At 43.7% G+C, this 18,013-nt stretch overlaps 1 protein-coding gene across 3 annotated transcripts in view; it reads right to left on the bottom strand.

Moving 5' to 3' along the window:
• Positions 1-17,691, bottom strand: part of LOC130291315 (cdc42 effector protein 3-like) — a 43,490-nt gene extending 25,799 nt beyond the window's left edge. Inside the window, exon 1 of one of the 3 annotated variants that reach the window (XR_008847882.1) lies at positions 17,554-17,687. The gene's annotated coding sequence lies outside the window, so the exon portion shown is untranslated. Of the gene's footprint in view, positions 1-14,786; positions 14,855-17,553 lie in introns of those variants that run through there. The other 2 variants (XM_056539953.1, XM_056539954.1) reach the window with 2 other exon arrangements.
• Between the last annotated feature and the right edge of the window lie 322 nt (positions 17,692-18,013).

Here is an 18,013-nt window from a genome sequence, read left to right as displayed (position 1 = left end):
CACACTCTTGGCATTCTCTTGTTGAGATTCAAGAGGTAGTCACCTGAAATGGTTTTCACTTCACAGGTGTGCTGGTGTGGAGGAGGCGGTAAGATGGTGTGGGGGAGGAGGTGTGATGGTGTGGGGGTGCTTTGCTGGTGACACTGTTGGGGATTTATTCAAAACTGAAGGCATACTGAACCAGCATGGCTACCACAGCATCTTGCAGCGGCTGCTATTCCATCCGGATTGCGTTTAGTTGGACCATCATTTATTTTTCAACAGGACAATGACCCCAAACACCTCCAGGCTGTGTAAGGGCTATTTGACCAAGAAGGAGAGTGATGGGGTGCTGCGCCAGATGACCTGGCCTCCACAGTCACCGGACCTAAACCCAATCCAGATGGTTTGGGGTGGGCTGGACCGCAGAGTGAAGGCAAAAGGGCCAACAAGTTCTAAGCATATCTGGGAACTCCTTCAAGACTGTTGGAAGACCATTTCAGGTGACTACCTCTTGAAGCTCATCAAGAGAATGCCAAGAGTGTGCAAAGCAGTAACCAAAGCAAAAGGTGGCAGGAGCCTAGAATATGACATATTTTCACACTTTTTTGTTATGTCTATAATCCCACATGTGTTAATTCATAGTTTTGATGCCTTCAGTGTGAATCTACAATATTCATAGTCATGAAAATAAAGAAAACTCTGAATGAGAAGGTGAGTCCAAACTTTTGGTCAGTACTGTATATACATATATATATATATATATATGTATATATGTGTGTGTGTGTGTGTGTGTGTGAAAAGCAGCCATGTATAGCAAGTGCCACACGACAGTAGAGAAAAAAAACTGGTACAATGATCCCTTTCAGATACTAGCATTTCAAAAGAAAGCCGCCGCACTCCTGGACAGTAACATCGAGAGAAAAAAAAGGGCGATTATTCATCAGATATGCAATGTTTCAACACTTGAGGGGTCTTTCTCAAACTTGAGAAATATCCCTTAGGGGCTGACCCATTGTACATGATCTGGGAATAAACACCCTTAAAGGAGTCCTACAGTGATAGACACTTCTCCCCTTTCCGCAGGATAGTAGATAAGTGTCTGATCGCGAGGGATCCAACCGCTGGGACCCCCTGCAATCTCCCGTACGGAGGCACGACATTGCTGCGGCACTGTGCCGCTAATGCGTGTATCGACGTCCTCATTGAGGTCAACGACACATCCCCCCCCCCCTCCATACAGCTCTATGGGAGAGACGGGGATGCACGAACGCTGCATCTCCGCCCCTCCCATAGAGATACATGGAGGGGGAGTCTCGGCCACGGCGTCATGCCTCCTTTGTTGTTCTTAGTGCCCATTCACACTACGGAATTTTTCAGTTCAGAAATTCCAATGCAGCAGCTTCCCATTGTTTTCAATGGGATTCTGCCGCTCAGTGCACACTGCTGAGCCCACCTCTGTGCCCAACAAGAATATTGTGCCCCATAATAATAATGCACCCATACAAAAACACTTTTCCCCATTATGCTGTATGTCTGTAATGGCCTATACACAGCACTGGCACCTTCAGAGAATGGAAGGCCAGGGAGCCAAAGGCTTCCAGTGGATGTAGACATAGGTCAATGTAATGGTCACCAGGGGATCAAGGGCACTGACCCATAATCCAGGGCATGGGCTGCTTAATATTAGCAATGTTTTCAGTTATGTTAGGTCCTTGACCTGAGAGACGTCAGATGACAGTATTGGGGTTCATGAGTTAAAGGGTTACTCCGACCCTAAGACATCTTATCCCGCTGCCAGCTCATAAACTGCCGGGTGCTGACCACAGGGCCGGAGTATCATGACGTCACGACTCCGCCCCTGTGTAATGTCTCGCCCCGCCCCCGCTATGCAAGTCTATGGGAGGGGGCGTGACGGCCGTCACGCCCCCTCCCATAGACTTGCATAGCGGGGGTTGACGTCACACGAGTCGTGACGTCACGATACTCCTGCCCCGTGGTCGGCACCCGGCAGTTTGTGAGCTGGCAGCGCGGCGTGCAGCCCAAAGAGGTGGGTTCCGAATGCAAGATGGCGGGAGTCCCCAGCGGCAGGACCCCCGCGGTCAGATAAGATGTCTTAGGGCCGGAGTACCCCTTTAAGAATCTCAACCTGGGTCTTTCATAGAAATGCTGGCTGTCATGTTGGGCATCTGACCTCAGAGAAGGAGTTTTTACAATGAGAAGAGGGATAGCAGGTGGTGAAGTCCCTTGGGTCTATCATGACATCACATTACTATGGTAAAACAACGCCAAATCGATGACATCGTGCAATACTCACATCAAGATGATGGTCACCAAGTAACATGATGGTCACCTTTATATGACAACATATCCTTCTCATATATATTTAGCCAGGGACAGCACCAGATATGCAGCGTATCCCGGTGTGTTGTTGCATTAGTAGAGAATGTTGCTCTAATAGTTAATATTGAGATATATTCCTCTGGCAATGTCTTTTAATCTCCATTGTGACTCTGCACATTATCACGTCAAGGCTGGAATTCATGGGCTACCAGTGGATGGGTTGAGGTTCTTGGCCTCTTGCATCTGTTGCATTCTTCATGTGGGACCACCATGGGGCTGCAAGGGGGTCTGAGGTGAGAGTTCACCCACTTCTCACAATCCCCTTTCTGGAGAACCAGCGTTCCTGTTAACCCTTACACTTCCAGAGGTTCACCCTAAGAGACGTAGAAGCCTTACAGATAGAGTTGTGTGTTTACAGTGAGGTTCCTCCCTCAGGGTCTTTAATCATGTGCTGGACATCTATGGTATGCGGTGGTCTTCTAGGAGCAGGAAGTGTGTGTTTATGTACTTAATATTATTGTGCTCGGTACAGTACACCAGGCATTTTTGTTGTTTTTTCGTAGATGCACGCTATATTTCCTATGTGTTAAAGGGGTACTCCGGTGGAAAACATTATTTTTTTTTAATCAACTGGTGCCAGAAAGATTTGTAAATTTCTTCTATTAAAAAATCTTAATCCTTCCAGTACTTATGAGCTGTTGTATAATACAGAGGAAGTTCATTTATTTTTTTATTTTTTTCTGTCTTACCACAGTGCTCTCTGCTGACACCTCTGTCCATATCAGGAACTGTCTAGAGGAGGAACAATTCCCCATAGCAAACCTCTCCTACTCTGGGCAGTTCTTGACATGAACAGAGGTTTCAGCAGAGAGCAGTGTGGTCAGAAATTCAAAAAGAAAATAACTTCCTATGTAGTATACAGCAGCTGATAAGTACTGGAAAGATTAAGATTTTTTTTATAGAAGTAATTTACAAATCTGTTTAACTTTCTGGCACCAGTTGATTAAAAAAAAAAAAAAAAATGTTTTCCACCGGAATACCCCTTTAAGTAAGCAGTAGGTATTAATACAGGAATACAATCCACATATACAGTGACCCCCCAACCTACGATGGCCCCGACATACGATCATTTCAGCATACGATCACTCTCAGAGGCCATCGCATGTTGAAGGCAGCATCAACATACGATGCTTTTGTATGTCGGGGCCATCGCATAAACGGCTATCCGGCAGCGCAGACTGCTTCAGCCACCGCCGGATAGCCGTTTACGGTGCCCTGTGTGGTCCGGTGATGGTCACTTACCTGTCCTCGGGGCTCCGGCGCGTCCTCTTCAGGATCCCCGCATCGTCGGCGCTCTCCATCATCGTCATCACGTCGCTGCGCACGCCGTCCCGTCATCCAATAGGAGCGGCGTGCATAGTGACGTGATGGCGGCGACGGAGAGCGAGGATGCCGGGGAAGCAGAGGCCTTGCCGGAGCGTCGGGGACACCTCGGGGACGCGGCGACAGTGATGGACGGCGACATCAAGGGCAGCGGTGACGAGCGGTGACGGTCCGGAGCGGCAGGGACAGGTGAGTACAACTTCCTCTAACAGTGGTCTACAACCTGCGGACCTCCAGATGTTGCAGAACTACAACACCCAGCATGCCCGGACAGCCAACGGCTGTCCGGGCATGCTTGGTGTTGTAGTTTTGCAACATCTGGAGGTCCGCAGGTTGTAGACCACTGTCCTATACTTTACATTGCACGGATCCCTCAACATACGATGGTTTCAACAAACGATGGTCCATTTGGAACGGATTACCATCATATGTTGAGGGACCACTGTACTGTATGTATACAATCAGAATATTGGAGTTATATGTAGCTATTCTAAATGTCTGTGCATGATCCAGGTCAAGTACAACTTCTGCCATACGTATACATAGGGTGGTTTATGGGGAAATTGTCATCCAAGTTCTGGCTGACCAAGAGGAAACCGGTCTTTATAATCAATATGGACACTGAGAGTAAAAGACAAAAGTTTCTTGGCAGCCATTTCTGCACATTAGATCAGTGTTTCTGGACCGGGGTGCCTCCAGCTGTCACAAAACTACAACTCCCAGCATGCCCAGACAGCCTTTGGTGAGGCTCGGATGTGCTGCTGTAGACTATTCCCCCTCCGTATGTGTACATTATCTTGTTAGTGTGGTAGCACGGTGCTGCCCCTCTCAGGTTCACCCTAAGGACCATCAGGTACACAGCCACCTTAGTGCCCACCAGTGCTCTGTGCAGATATAAAGTCCTCTTTTGCGCTGTATAATACTTGAAGATGCCGCCCCATACTGTCTGACTGCTATCTGAGTCCATAGGGCCCAGCAGTGCCCTGGGCACACATCATGGCACATCTGCTTACAGTAGCAACACATGGCTGGTTGGCCACCATTACTACCCCCAACACCATTACAGGGACTTTTATATGAGTTGTAAAATGTGCCTTTGCCATTCAAAAACATGGGAAAGCTGGGTGTGACATACTTGCCTAGCTCTTCCATGCTTCTGAATGGCATACCTGCTTATAGCTGTATCACTTTACGCACTGGCACCCTTCACAAGTCATATAATAGTCTCTGTAAATTACTGGCGGCCATGTGGATTGCAGAATTAAAGGGGTACTCCACTGATGCGCATCTTATCCTTTATCCAAAGGATAGGGGATAAGATGTCCCAGCGGCGGGACCCCCGTGATCTCACACCACGCACCATGCCTTCTCCATTCGTGTCTCCCATAGACACGAATGGAGGGGTCGTGGTGTGATGTCACGAGGGGGTGTGGCGAGACGTCACGACCACTGCCGCAGGGCTCTACTGTGGTATTACTACTTCATTCACTTCATGCACGGACCTTGATTGACAGCTGCACAGAAAGTGAAAGCTCCACAGATTCTCACAGAAAGCTGCACAGACTGAAAGCTGCAGAAAAGCCTCACTGATAGCAACACAGACTGAGACATGCACAGAGTCTGTGGTCTTCTATTCATCACAGCACTTCAACCATGTGAGGGCGGAAGTGGTCCCCCAACAGGCTTCAGTGATGTAATTCCTGCTGGGAAACACCCACTTTCTCCTGATGGGAAATTGCACTATGTGAGCAAGAAGAACGGTAAGATACACAACTTTTTAAAGCTCTGAATTTTTTTTAAGGGCAGAAGGGGTGTTAGGAGTAGTTAGAGAACATAGCCTGAGTTAGTTTAGAACAGTTTATTTGGTGACAGGTACTCTTTAAGATTCAAAGTGATTTAGCTTTTGGAGACCCAATGTAGTATTACATGGCCATCGGCCATCGTACAGTTGGCATGAGTTTACTAGAGGGAGATCTGCTTTTTGTCTCCTGTGATGTCCCAGTACGGGATATGCATCTCACAGTCCTATCAGCTTGAGTCCCTGCACGTCCCCAGGACTCACCTGCAGTGTACCCCAATAATCTATATAATTGTATATTATGTGTAAAGGACCTTTGATATGGTCACATGGTTATTAGTCACATGATAATGGTTGTCACATGTTAAAGTCACATGTTTTGTAACCCAGAGAGCACCAGGTGAGCAGATGACCTGCAGCTAGCCAATGCACTGCCCCCTTTATAAGGGGGGGAGGTACTACAATCACGCTCTTAGATCCTGAGGTCCAGCCCAGACATCTCAGAGCCAGTGTCCAGCACATCTGGAGGCCTCAACCTAAATTCCAGCCACAAGTCCGTAAGTCAAGTCATCTCTGTCTGCTGTCACTATCCTCAGTCAAGTCAAGTCTATTACAGTCAGCGTGGCTGTGCTAAAGTCTGTCCAAGTCACTGCAAGTCCCAGCAAGCTGCGAGGTCCCATGTGTTACTGGTCACCTCTCTGGGATCCTGGCCTAGCTGTAAAGCTACCATTAACCCTGACCTGGACTCTTATTTGCCCTGCCTAACTAGGACTAGCGGTGCTACCATTCAGGTGGTTCTCGGTTGAAACCATGCCCTGGCGTCACGAACATTTAGGAGTTAACCCCATCTGCCGCGGGCTACAACATCTGCCCCTACACCTCACATCTCACCCCCGTGGAGTACCACACTTCTAATGGCAGTTCCAGAGTAGATGGTATAATAGGGACGGAGATTTCTATGGGTGACGTCATGGAGATTGTCTGGGTGAGAAGTCTTACGCTGCTTATGCTCATTGAGTTATATCCCCAGTCTATTTATATATAAACCTCTGATCGTGTAAAAACAAGGCAGAATAGAGACTGTTCATAATCTGTGCAGAGGAATAAATAAGGTAATAAATGGCTGACATATGGAAGATGAAACCCCTGTAGGTTACTGCTGGGGGGGGAGTCCAGATAGAGCGGACGTCTCAGACATGACATCACTGGCAGCTCATTGTATGTGACAGACGCTCATTACTGGTATCTAATGAGTCAGAGGAGGAAATAAATCACCAAATCACAGAATTTCCACACTGTGATGTAACTGCGTAAAAATGCCCCCGATCCCCCCCATCTCACATTCCAGGCTTACCTGGTACAACATGACACTGCTACATCAGATCAGATTACACACTGGAGGCACTATAGCTGTGCTCCACAAGATACTGGGAGATTTGCAACAGCTGGAGAACCACAGCTCGGGGAACACTGAACTATAACTCAATGAAGAGACTCATTCGCAAATCACAAAATGCTAAAAACATTAACATACACCATATATTGTATTGTACCCAATAATTGTAAGCGCTGCGGAATCTGTAGGCGCAATATAAATAAAATTATTATTATTATTATTATATATTTATACATTTTTGTTGTTGTCATGTACAGTGGGGGATATTTATCAAAGGATTTAGACTGTTTTTTCTTGTCTAAATTTGTCCCACAGAAAGTCGCAGTCTTTTGATAAATTTGATAAATTTTCTATATTTTATTTATTTCTATTATATATATATTTATATATAATTATATATTATATAGAATTGATAAAAGCCATTTGATAAATTAGGCGCACAATAGACCAGTCAAACCCTCTGTAGTTTGGTCTATATTGATGCGGGACATAGACAGCTTTGATAAATATCCCCCATTATGTCTATATACAAGCAGTGGCATAGCATGGGTTGCCTGCACCTGAAGAAGACAAGTATTGCTTCCCCTAACCCAGTGTTTCCCGACCAGGGTGCCTCCAGCTGTTGCAAAACTACAACTCCCAGCATGCCCGGACAGCGTTCAGACAGATGATAGATAGATAGATAGATATGAGATAGATAGATATGAGATAGATAGATATGAGATAGATAGATATAGATAATAAAAAATAGATAGATATGAGATAGATAATAAAAGACAGATATATAGATATACCGTATTTTTCGCCCTATAGGACGCATCGGCGTATAAGACGCACCCAATTTATAGGTGCAAAATCTAAAAAAATTAAGATTTTGAACCCAATAGTGGTCTTCAACCTGCGGACCTCCAGATGTTGCAAAACTACAACTCCCAGTATGCCCGGACAGCCGTTGGCTGTCCGGGCATGCTGGGAGTTGTAGTTTTGCAACATCTGGAGGTCCGCAGATTGAAGACCACTGTATAGGAGGTAATACTCACGTGTCCCCGCCGCTCCGGACCCGTCACCGCTGCCCTGGATGTCGCTCCATCGCTGTCGCCGTGTCCCCGTCGCTCCGGAACGTCTCTGCTGCCGGCCGGGTATCCTCGCTCTCCGTCGCCGCCATCACGTCGTTACGCACGCCGACGCACTAGGAAGGAGAGCGCCGGCCATGCAGGGGATCCCTGAACGGAGAAGACACCGAGGAGGTAGGTAAGGTCCCTCCCGGTGTCCTGTAAGCACTAACCCAGCTATTCAGTCGGGCTGTTCAGGACCGCCGCGGTGAAATCGCGGCGGTCCCGAACAGCCCGACTGAACAGCCGGGTTAGTGTCACTTTCCCTTCAGATGCGGCGGTCAGCTTTGATCGCCGTGTCTGAAGGGTTAATACAGGGCATCACCGCGATCGGTGATGTCCTGTATTAGACGCGGGTCCCGGCCGTTGATGGCCGCAGGGACCGCCGCGATAGGGGTGTATTCGGCGTATAAGACGCACCGACTTTTTCCCCCCAGTTTTGGGGAAGAAAAAGTGTGTCTTATACGGCGAAAAATACGGTAGATATGAGGTAACTAGATATAGATGACACATAATAAAAGACAGATAGAAGATAGATAAATAGATAGATAGATAGATACAGAGCAAATAAAAACGGCACAACCAAAGTCCAGAAGAAAATAAGAAGTCGGGGTGCCCACATACTTGGAACCTGGGTCCACTGGTTCCTCAATCAATACACAGAACAATATGATGCAGCACGCCACGAGGTTGCAGAAAATGGTGGTTTATTCCATCATGTGCATATGCAACGTTTCACCAGTCTCACACTGGCTTTTTCAGTTGAATATTGTCTATGCACATGATGGAATAAACCACCATTTTCTGCAACCTTGTGGCGTACTGCATCATATTGTTCTGTGTATTAATAGATAGATAGAAATAAGATAGATAATAAAAGACATATATATATATATATATATATATATATATATATATATATATATATGAGATAAATAGATATAGATAATAAAAGATAGATAGAAGATAGATAAATAGATATGAGATAGATAATAAAAGATAGATATATATGAGATGAATAGATATAGATTATAGATAATAAAAGATAGATAGATAGATAGATAGTACACTGCCTATACACTGGGAGATGATTTAGAGCAGTGTCGGGAGTTGTAGTTTTGCAACAGCTGAGGCACACTGTCTGGGAAATACTGCTATATAGGATACTATGTCATACTAGGTCCATGTATATCTGATTCTGCCATGATAACATCTGATCAGAAGATCTCTTTCCTCTATACTAGGTTGCATAGGGTATGCTGGGAGTTGTAGTTGTGCAATAGCTGGAGACATTCTGGTTGGGATTTAGAGATTATTAGTGAATGGTAACACCTTATGTTCTCAGACTTAAAGGGGTTATCCAGGAAAAAACTTTTTTTTTATATATCAACTGGCTCCAGAAAGTTAAACAGATTTGTAAATTACTTCTATTAAAAAAAATCTTAATTCTTTCAGTACTTATGAGCTTCTGAAGTTTTTATTTTCTGTCTAAGTGCTCTCTGATGACACCTGTCTCGGGAACCGCCCAGTTTAGAAGCAAATCCCCATAGCAAACCTCTTCTAAACTGGGCGTTCCCCGAGACATGTGTCATCAGAGAGCACTTAGACAGAAAAGAACAACTTTAACTTCAGAAGCTCATAAGTACTGAAAGGAGTAAGATTTTTTAATAGAAGTAATTTACAAATCTGTTTAACTTTCTGGAGCCAGTTGATATATATATATATATATATATATATATATATATATATAAAGGTTTTTTTCCTGGAATACCCCTTTAAGTCAAAGCGTTAGGGCAGTGGTCTTCAAACTGTGGCCCTCCAGATGTTGCAAAACTACAATTCCCAGCATGCCCGGACAGCCGTTGGCTGTCCGGGCATGCTGGGAGTTGTAATTTTGCAACATCTGGATGGCCACAGTTTGAAGACCGCTGCTTTAGGGGTCTGATCCTGTTTCTTCAAATAAGGATTGGTAAAAGGTGATTTCCAGTTTCATGTCAGCGGTGTAAAATGTCTTCCCTGCCCTGAGGGGTTTCTGTAATGTATCGGTAACATATGTCTAAAGGGGATTGTCTAGACTGGATACATTGTATCCACCTCTTATTTGTTTGCGCTGGGCTAGTTCTGAATGAATTTGCAGCTCGTGGATGTAAATAGGAAAGTTTCTATACCATGACAGCAAGCAGAGATCTTAGGAGTATTCCCTTTGTATTTGTTTATTTATATATTTTTATTTATTTTGTCTGCTCATAATATTATGTTTGGTTATATTTCTATCCATCACTTTTCCAGACATGTCCAAATTGTTGGCTCTGTTATAGCCTTGGGTCAAATCGCCATGTGACCAGTCACATGTCACAGCAGTACTCAGAGATATAGGTACCATAGAGTCAGACAAAAACGCCATTTTGTAACTTTTGGGGGCTTCCGTTTCTACGTAGTAAATTTTTCGGTAAAAATGATACCTGATATTTATTCTGTAGGTCCATACGGTTAAAATGATACCCTACTTATATAGGTTTGACTTTGTCGCACTTCTGGAAAAAATCCTAACTACATGCAGGAAAATGTATACGTTTAAAAGTGTCATCTTCTGACCCCTATAACTTTTTTATTTTTCCACGTACAGGGTGGTATGAGGACTCATTTTTTGCGCCGTCATATGAAGTTTTTATCAGTATGATTTTTGTTTTGATCGGACTTTTTGATTTCTTTTTATTCATTTTTTAATGGTATAAAAATACACTTTTTTGGACTTTGGAATTTTTTTACGTGTACGCCATTGACCGTGCGATTTAATTAACGATATATTTTTATAGTTCGGACATTTAGGGAAGGGGTTAAATGACCTTTATTAACACTTTTTTAACTTTTTTTTTTTGCAGTGTTATAGGTCACATAGGGACCTATAACACTGCACACACTGATCTCCTATGCTGATCACTGGCGTGTATTAACTCGTCTGTGATCAGTGTTATCGGCGCTTGACTGCTCCTGCCTGGATCTCAGGCACGGAGCAGTCATTCGTCGATCGGACACGGAGGAGGCAGGTAAGGTCCCTCCCGGTGTCCTGTAAGCTGTTCGGGACGCCGCGATTTCACCGTGGCGGTCCCGAACAGCCCGACTGACTAGCCGGGATACTTTCACTTTCGCTTTAGAAGGGTTAATACCGCACATTGCCGCGATCGGCGATGTGTGGTATTAGCTGCGGGTCCCGGCCGTTGATGAGCACCGGGACCGACGCGATGTGATGCGGAGTCACAGCGCGACCCCGCATCATATCGCGGGAGCCAGCGCAGGACGTAAATATACGTCCTGCATCGTTAAGGGGTTAAAGGGGTCTGTCGGTTTCCATCCAGTGTCTGAACAGAATCTCTGCTGCAAATGTGCACATAGCCTCTTTGCTATGGTGCCCTCTCACCTCTGTGTACCCTTTAATAAGCATGTATAGCTTTTGATGTTTTTTTTTTTTTTACTGATTTGCACCAGATACTGAAACATGTTTTTCCCCCCCCCCCCCCCCCCCCCCCGAATGTGTTTCTATTTTCTGATTTCTGTTTTTTTATTTAATTTTTAATGCATTATTATGGAGGCTGCCATCTTGCCTGAGTTTATCAGCTTTTAGTGATTTGCTTTACAGCATGACCCTAGCCAACAATAGACAGGTACCGTCCCATGCACAGTGGAAAACACATCTAGGCATTCTCAGTGACCTTTGAAGTGGTTATTCTCCGGGATGGGGGAGTCTGAGCTGTGAGCTTCAGCTATTGTAAAGATCCTGTCTTATCTATCTACTGGTGTCACCTTTTAATATAATGCTGCAAAATCCCTTTCCAGCAACCTCCTCTTTATCATCACAGGCTGAACAGGAAGGCTGGGTTCACATGACGTTTTTGCCATACTGTTTTCACTCCATTTTTCTAAAGAAAACCGTATGGCAAAAAAAAAAAAAAACGTGTTTTTAAACCAGAGACATAAACAACCAAATTTTTGTCTCCGGTTTAAAAACCGCACTGAAACCGCATACATTTTTTTTTAAATGGACGTCAATGGGAAACGCACATGTATACAGTTCCATACGGGAAACCGTATACGGTTTTTACTATGCACATGCGCATTTGCATCCTAAAGTCCCCAGCCAACACTCCTCCCATTAAAAATGGACAAAATTATCAAAAATTTATGTTTAAAAAAAAAATAAAAACGGATGGAACCGTATGCACTTTTAAAAACAGTATACAGTTTAAAAACGCATACGGTTTACTTTATCCCATACTGTCCCATCCGTTTTTTTTGCCATACGGTTTTCTTTAGAAAAACTGATTGAAAACAGCATAGCAAAAACGTGGTGTGAACCCAGCCGAAGTCTCAGCTTTGTTTCAGGCCAAGTGACAAAATTAAGACTGCAATATTTTAGGACTCAAGAGAAAATTAGAAAAAAAATCACCAACAATTCTCAAAAAATAGGTCATTTTCTGAGGAAACGTTCCCTTTAGTGTATTAGCTGACTTCTGCACTTCAAAATGTATCCTATATCCATTGGATAAGCATCTGATCGCAGGGATCTGATTGCTTGGGCCCCCAATGTGAATCAACTGGTGCCAGAAAGTTATACAGATTTGTATCATTCTACTAATTATCAGCTGCTGTATGCTCCAGAGGAAGTTGTGTAGTTCTTTTCAGTCTGCCACAGTGCTCTCTGCTGACTCCTCTGTCTGTGTCAGGAACTGTCTGTGTGGTGTCCCAGCACCAGTGGCTGTCCCGTGGTTTTGGACTGTATATTAATTATGTGTATATTGTAATATAAGAATAATATATTTTTCCTAAATTATTTTGTTCTGGTTCCATGTATGTATGTTTAACATGTTACTGTACCTTTAAAATGTGAGCAGCGAACCCCATGTGACCATGTGAGCCAATGAGACCCCAAAAGTTCCCCCCTACATAGTGAGGTGCAGGGGAGGAGTTCTAGTGCTGGACATTGTTCAGTCTAATACATCCAGGCGCCTGAGCATCAGCTAAGCTCAGGTGTGCTGTGTCCTAAGCAGAGGCCTACTCCAGCTTTAAAGGGGAACATTAAAAAAATTATAATTTTTTAAATCAACTGGTGCCAGAAAGTTAAACAGATTTGTAAATTACTTCTATTTAAAAATCTTAATTCTTCCAGTACTTATCAGCTGCTGTATGCTCCACAGGAAGTTCTTTTCTTTTTGAATTTCTTTTCTGTCTGACCACGGTGCTCTCTGCCGACACCTCTGTCCATTTTAGGAACTGTCCAGAGTAGGAGCAAATCCCCATAGCAAACCTCTCCTGCTCTGGACAATTCCTGACATAGGACAGAGGTGTCAACAGAGAGCACTGTGGTCAGACAGAAAGGAACTTCAAAAAGAAAAGAATTTCCTGTGGATCATCGAGCAGCTGATAAGTACTGGAAGCATTAAGATTTGTATATAGAAGTAATTTACAAATCTGTTTAACTTTCTGGCGCCAGTTAATTTAAATAAAAATGTTTTTCCAGTGCAGTACCCCTTTAATCTTTCTACTGGTCATCCTACAAGTGTCACTCGCGGGAGGATTGGATGCCCCTGCAGTATAGTCTAAAGTGCCTTGGAAGGACCCTAGCTACCAGAACCTCAAGTAACAACAAGGCTCGCAAGGCGTACGCTGCACTCTCACACTAAGGCCAGCTGTCCGTGTATTTACATCTTCACAAGCTCAGTAAAGGCTGTTATCCGTAACCTGACGTCGGTGTGTTAATTCGCTCATTGTGTCCGGCCCAGGAGAAGCTTTCTCCCTACCTTCGGACCGTGGATCGGAAAAACAGTGCCCTGGCGTCACGAAGTGATCAGGTACGTCTACTAACACGTAGTGGCCACTAGTGATGAGCGGCATTGTCCATATTCGAATTTGCGTTATTTTGCGAATATATAGATGAATATTCGTCCTATATTCGTGAATTTAGCGTATTCGTTATATTCGCATATTCGAGGAAGAAAACAGTGAGGGGGGGGCAACTTTACTATTGGTTGCTAGGGATGTTGTTGATAACCTCTAACAAGTGAATTTGCATCATTCTAATCGGCCCAAAAGTGAAAAGAAGGAATATGCAGAGAAAAGTGAATATTCATAATTTCGAATATATAGCGAATATATTGGCAATGTTCGTGAATTCGCGATATTCACGATAAAAATTCTACATGCGAATATTCGCGTTTAACACTAGCGGCCACCACATCTGCAGCAGGAGAGGTTTGCTATGGGGATTTGCTCCTGCTCTGCCCAGTTTCTGACACGGACAGAGGTGTCAGCAGAGAGCACTGTGGTCAGATTGGAAAGAACTACACAACTTCCTGTAGGGAATACAGCGGCTGATAAGCACTGGAAGGACTTTCTGGCACCTGTTGATTTGAAAACAAGAGTTCCCCTTTAAGTACTGTCCTATTCTGTTTTTTTTGGTTCACTTTACTTTAAAGGGGTACTCCGGTGAAAACCTTTTTTCTTTTAAATCAACTGGTGGCAGAAAGAATTTCCTATGTAGTATTCAGCAGCTAATAAGTACAGGAAGGATTAAGATTTTTTAATGGAAGTCATTTACAAATATGATTAACTTTCTGCCACCAGTTGATTTAAAAGAAAAAAGGTTTTCACCGGAGTACCCCTTCAACACATCCTGAACAGCTAAACATTGCAGCCATTACAGTGCCCACTGTTATGGTCCTCATCCAACTTTCCGCGCAACCTGAATGGCATGCGCATCCAATTCCCTTCCCCTTACTACCCTGCCTGTGTTAGTGACAGTCCTCATTGCTGTTCCAGCATCCAGGTTTATCAAAACCTATGTAGAAGGAAAAGTTGCCCAGTTGCCCATAGCAACCAATCAGATCGCTTCTTTCATTTTTCACAGGCCTTTTTAAAAAGGAAAGAAGCGAGCTGATTGGTTGCTATGGGCAACTCAGCCTCTCTTCCTCTACTACACAGGTTTTGATCAATCTCCCCCCCTCGGTGCGTGAACCAGAAGGATCAGGATGAACGTTAATACAATCATAGGAAGGAGCTAGTGGCTGTACTTTTAGTTTTACTGCAGAGTATAGTAGAATAATATTTTTTAATACTATAGATAATATACACATCAAATCACTGTAATGAAGAAAACTTTCACATCCTACACCACATAGGTATAGAAATATTGAACATAAAAATCTAGATGCTAATAAAAGTAGGGTAAAAACGACATAGCATCTTATATAGCAGTATTTTCCAACCAGTGTGCCTCCAGCTGTTGCAAAACTACAACTCCCAGCATGCCCGGACAGCCGTTGGCTGTCCGGGCATGCTGGGAGTTGTAGTTTTGCAACAGCTGGAGGCACACTGGTTGGCAAACACTGCTATATAGCAAGGGTCTAAAATATGAACGCACTCCAGGTAGTCGTACCGCATCGTCCTGACTGTGCGCAAAGATGAAACAAATTCGGCTCTGCTACATCTATAGGTCATTGTCCTATGTGAATCGTTGAAATAGTCAGATTTTTGTACAATGATAAATAGATCAGCAGTAGTCTATGGGGCCCCTCCATAAGGCGGTATCATTACAGCTACCACTCCCTGTTACAGTGTATATTGAGGCACACCGGTTGGGATACACAGCTACATAGCAAGGGTCCAAAATATTTCATATAGTCTTTAAGATATAGTGGTGCTGAGTTAGTCGTTTGGCACGATAATCATGTCCTATCTAGGACTCTCCTAACGCACTCCAGATAGTCGAACCGCATTATCCGGATTGTGCGCAGAGATTAAACACATTCGGCTCTGCTACATCTATATGTCATATGTGAAGTCTATTTGTATAGAAAAGGGTTGTATAGACAAGGGTTGTATAGACAAGGGTTGTATAGAAAAGAGTTGTATGACAAGGTATGTATGACAAGGGTTGTATAGACAAGGGTTGTATAGACAAGGGTTGTATAGACAAGGATTGTATAGACAAGGGTTGTATAGAAAAGGGTTGTATGACAAGGGTTCTATAGACAAGGGTTGTATAGACAAGGGTTGTATAGACAAGGATTGTATAGACAAGGATTGTATAGACAAGGATTGTATAGACAAGGATTGTATAGACAAGGGTTGTATAGAAAAGGGTTGTATGACAAGGGATATATGACAAGGGTTGTATAGACAAGGGTTGTATAGACAAGGATTGTATAGACAAGGCCTGTATAGAAAAGGGTTGTATAGACAAGGGTTGTATAGATAAGGGTTGTATAGACAAGGGTTGTATAGAAAAGGGTTGTATAGAAAAGGGTTGTATAGACAAGGGTTGTATAGAAATGGGTTGTATAGAAATGGGTTGTATAGACAGGGGTTGTATAGACAGGGGTTGTATAGACAGGGGTTGTATAGACAAGGATTGTATAGAAAAGGGTTGTATAGACAAGGGTTGTATAGACAGGGGTTGTATAGACAGGGGTTGTATAGACAAGGATTGTATAGACAAGGATTGTATAGACAAGGATTGTATAGACAGGGATTGTATAGACAAGGGTTGTATAGACAAGGATTACATAGACAAGGGTTGTATAGACAAGGGTTGTATAGACAAGGGTTGTATAGACAGGGGTTGTATAGACAGGGGTTGTATAGACAGGGGTTGTATAGACAGGGGTTGTATAGACAGGGGGTGTATAGACAAAGATTACATAGACAAGGGTTGTATAGACAGGGATTGTATAGACAAGGGTTGTATAGACAAAGATTGTATAGACAAGGGTTGTATAGACAAGGATTACATAGACAAGGGTTGTATAGACAGGGATTGTATAGACAAGGGTTGTATAGACAAGGGTTGTATAGACAAGGGTTGTATAGACAGGGGTTGTATAGACAGGGGTTGTATAGACAGGGGTTGTATAGACAGGGGTTGTATAGACAGGGGTTGTATAGACAGGGGTTGTATAGACAAGGATTGTATAGAAAAGGGTTGTATAGACAAGGGTTGTATAGACAAGGGTTGTATAGACAGGGGTTGTATAGACAGGGGTTGTATAGACAAGGATTGTATAGAAAAGGGTTGTATAGACAAGGGTTGTATAGACAGGGGTTGTATGGACAGGGGTTGTATAGACAAGGATTGTATAGACAAGGGTTGTATTGACAAGGGTTGTATAGACAAGGATTGTATAGAAAAGGGTTGTATAGACAAGGATTGTATAGACAAGGGTTGTATAGACAAGGGTTGTATAGACAAGGATTATAAAGACAAGGGTTGTATAGACAAGGATTGTATAGACAAGGGTTGTATAGACAAGGATTATATAGACAAGGATTGTATAGACAAGGATTGTATAGACACGGGTTGTATATTATCCTATACAACCCTTGTCTATTGCAATGAATCCGTAGAGTCTATAGAAAGCCATAGGCGATCATTGTGCTAGCCATCGACTCATGCCAGGGTAGAGGTGGGCATCAGGGCAGCAGTCATTGCATTATAAATGATTACATCATGCCGCACTATGGTGCTAATACTGCTATATAGTCAGCCTTACCTGTGAGGGTCCTCAGGCAGACAGCCACATAGATAGAGGTATAATAGCCGCTATATAGTGTTCTCCTCCTTGTCACACAAGTCTCTGATCTGTGGATCATTCAGAGCTGAGTACAGAGCCAGGGAGGAGCCACAAAACATTCACCTTCCCTTGCCCTGACTATGGAATCCCTAAAGACTGTGACGTCAGCCTCATAGTAGTAACCCCTCAATGACTGGACGTTGCAATGAAGCCCCCTGGCTGCCAGGAATAACATCCTGTATGTTGTTATTATTGGGACAGGATCAGAAGGTGACAGCTCCCCGCAATCTAGTATAGAGGAAAGAGAGATCTGATACACATAGACCTAGAATGGCCTATAGTATCCTATATAGCAGTATTTACCAACCAGCAAAACTACAACTCCCAGCATGCTTGGACAGCCAAATGCGGCGTGACTATGTGAAGTCCTGTAGGAAAG

Source organism: Hyla sarda, chromosome 9 (genome assembly GCF_029499605.1).
Source record: "Hyla sarda isolate aHylSar1 chromosome 9, aHylSar1.hap1, whole genome shotgun sequence".
NCBI lineage: Eukaryota > Metazoa > Chordata > Amphibia > Anura > Hylidae > Hyla > Hyla sarda.
This window is presented reverse-complemented; position numbering and strand designations above follow the sequence as displayed.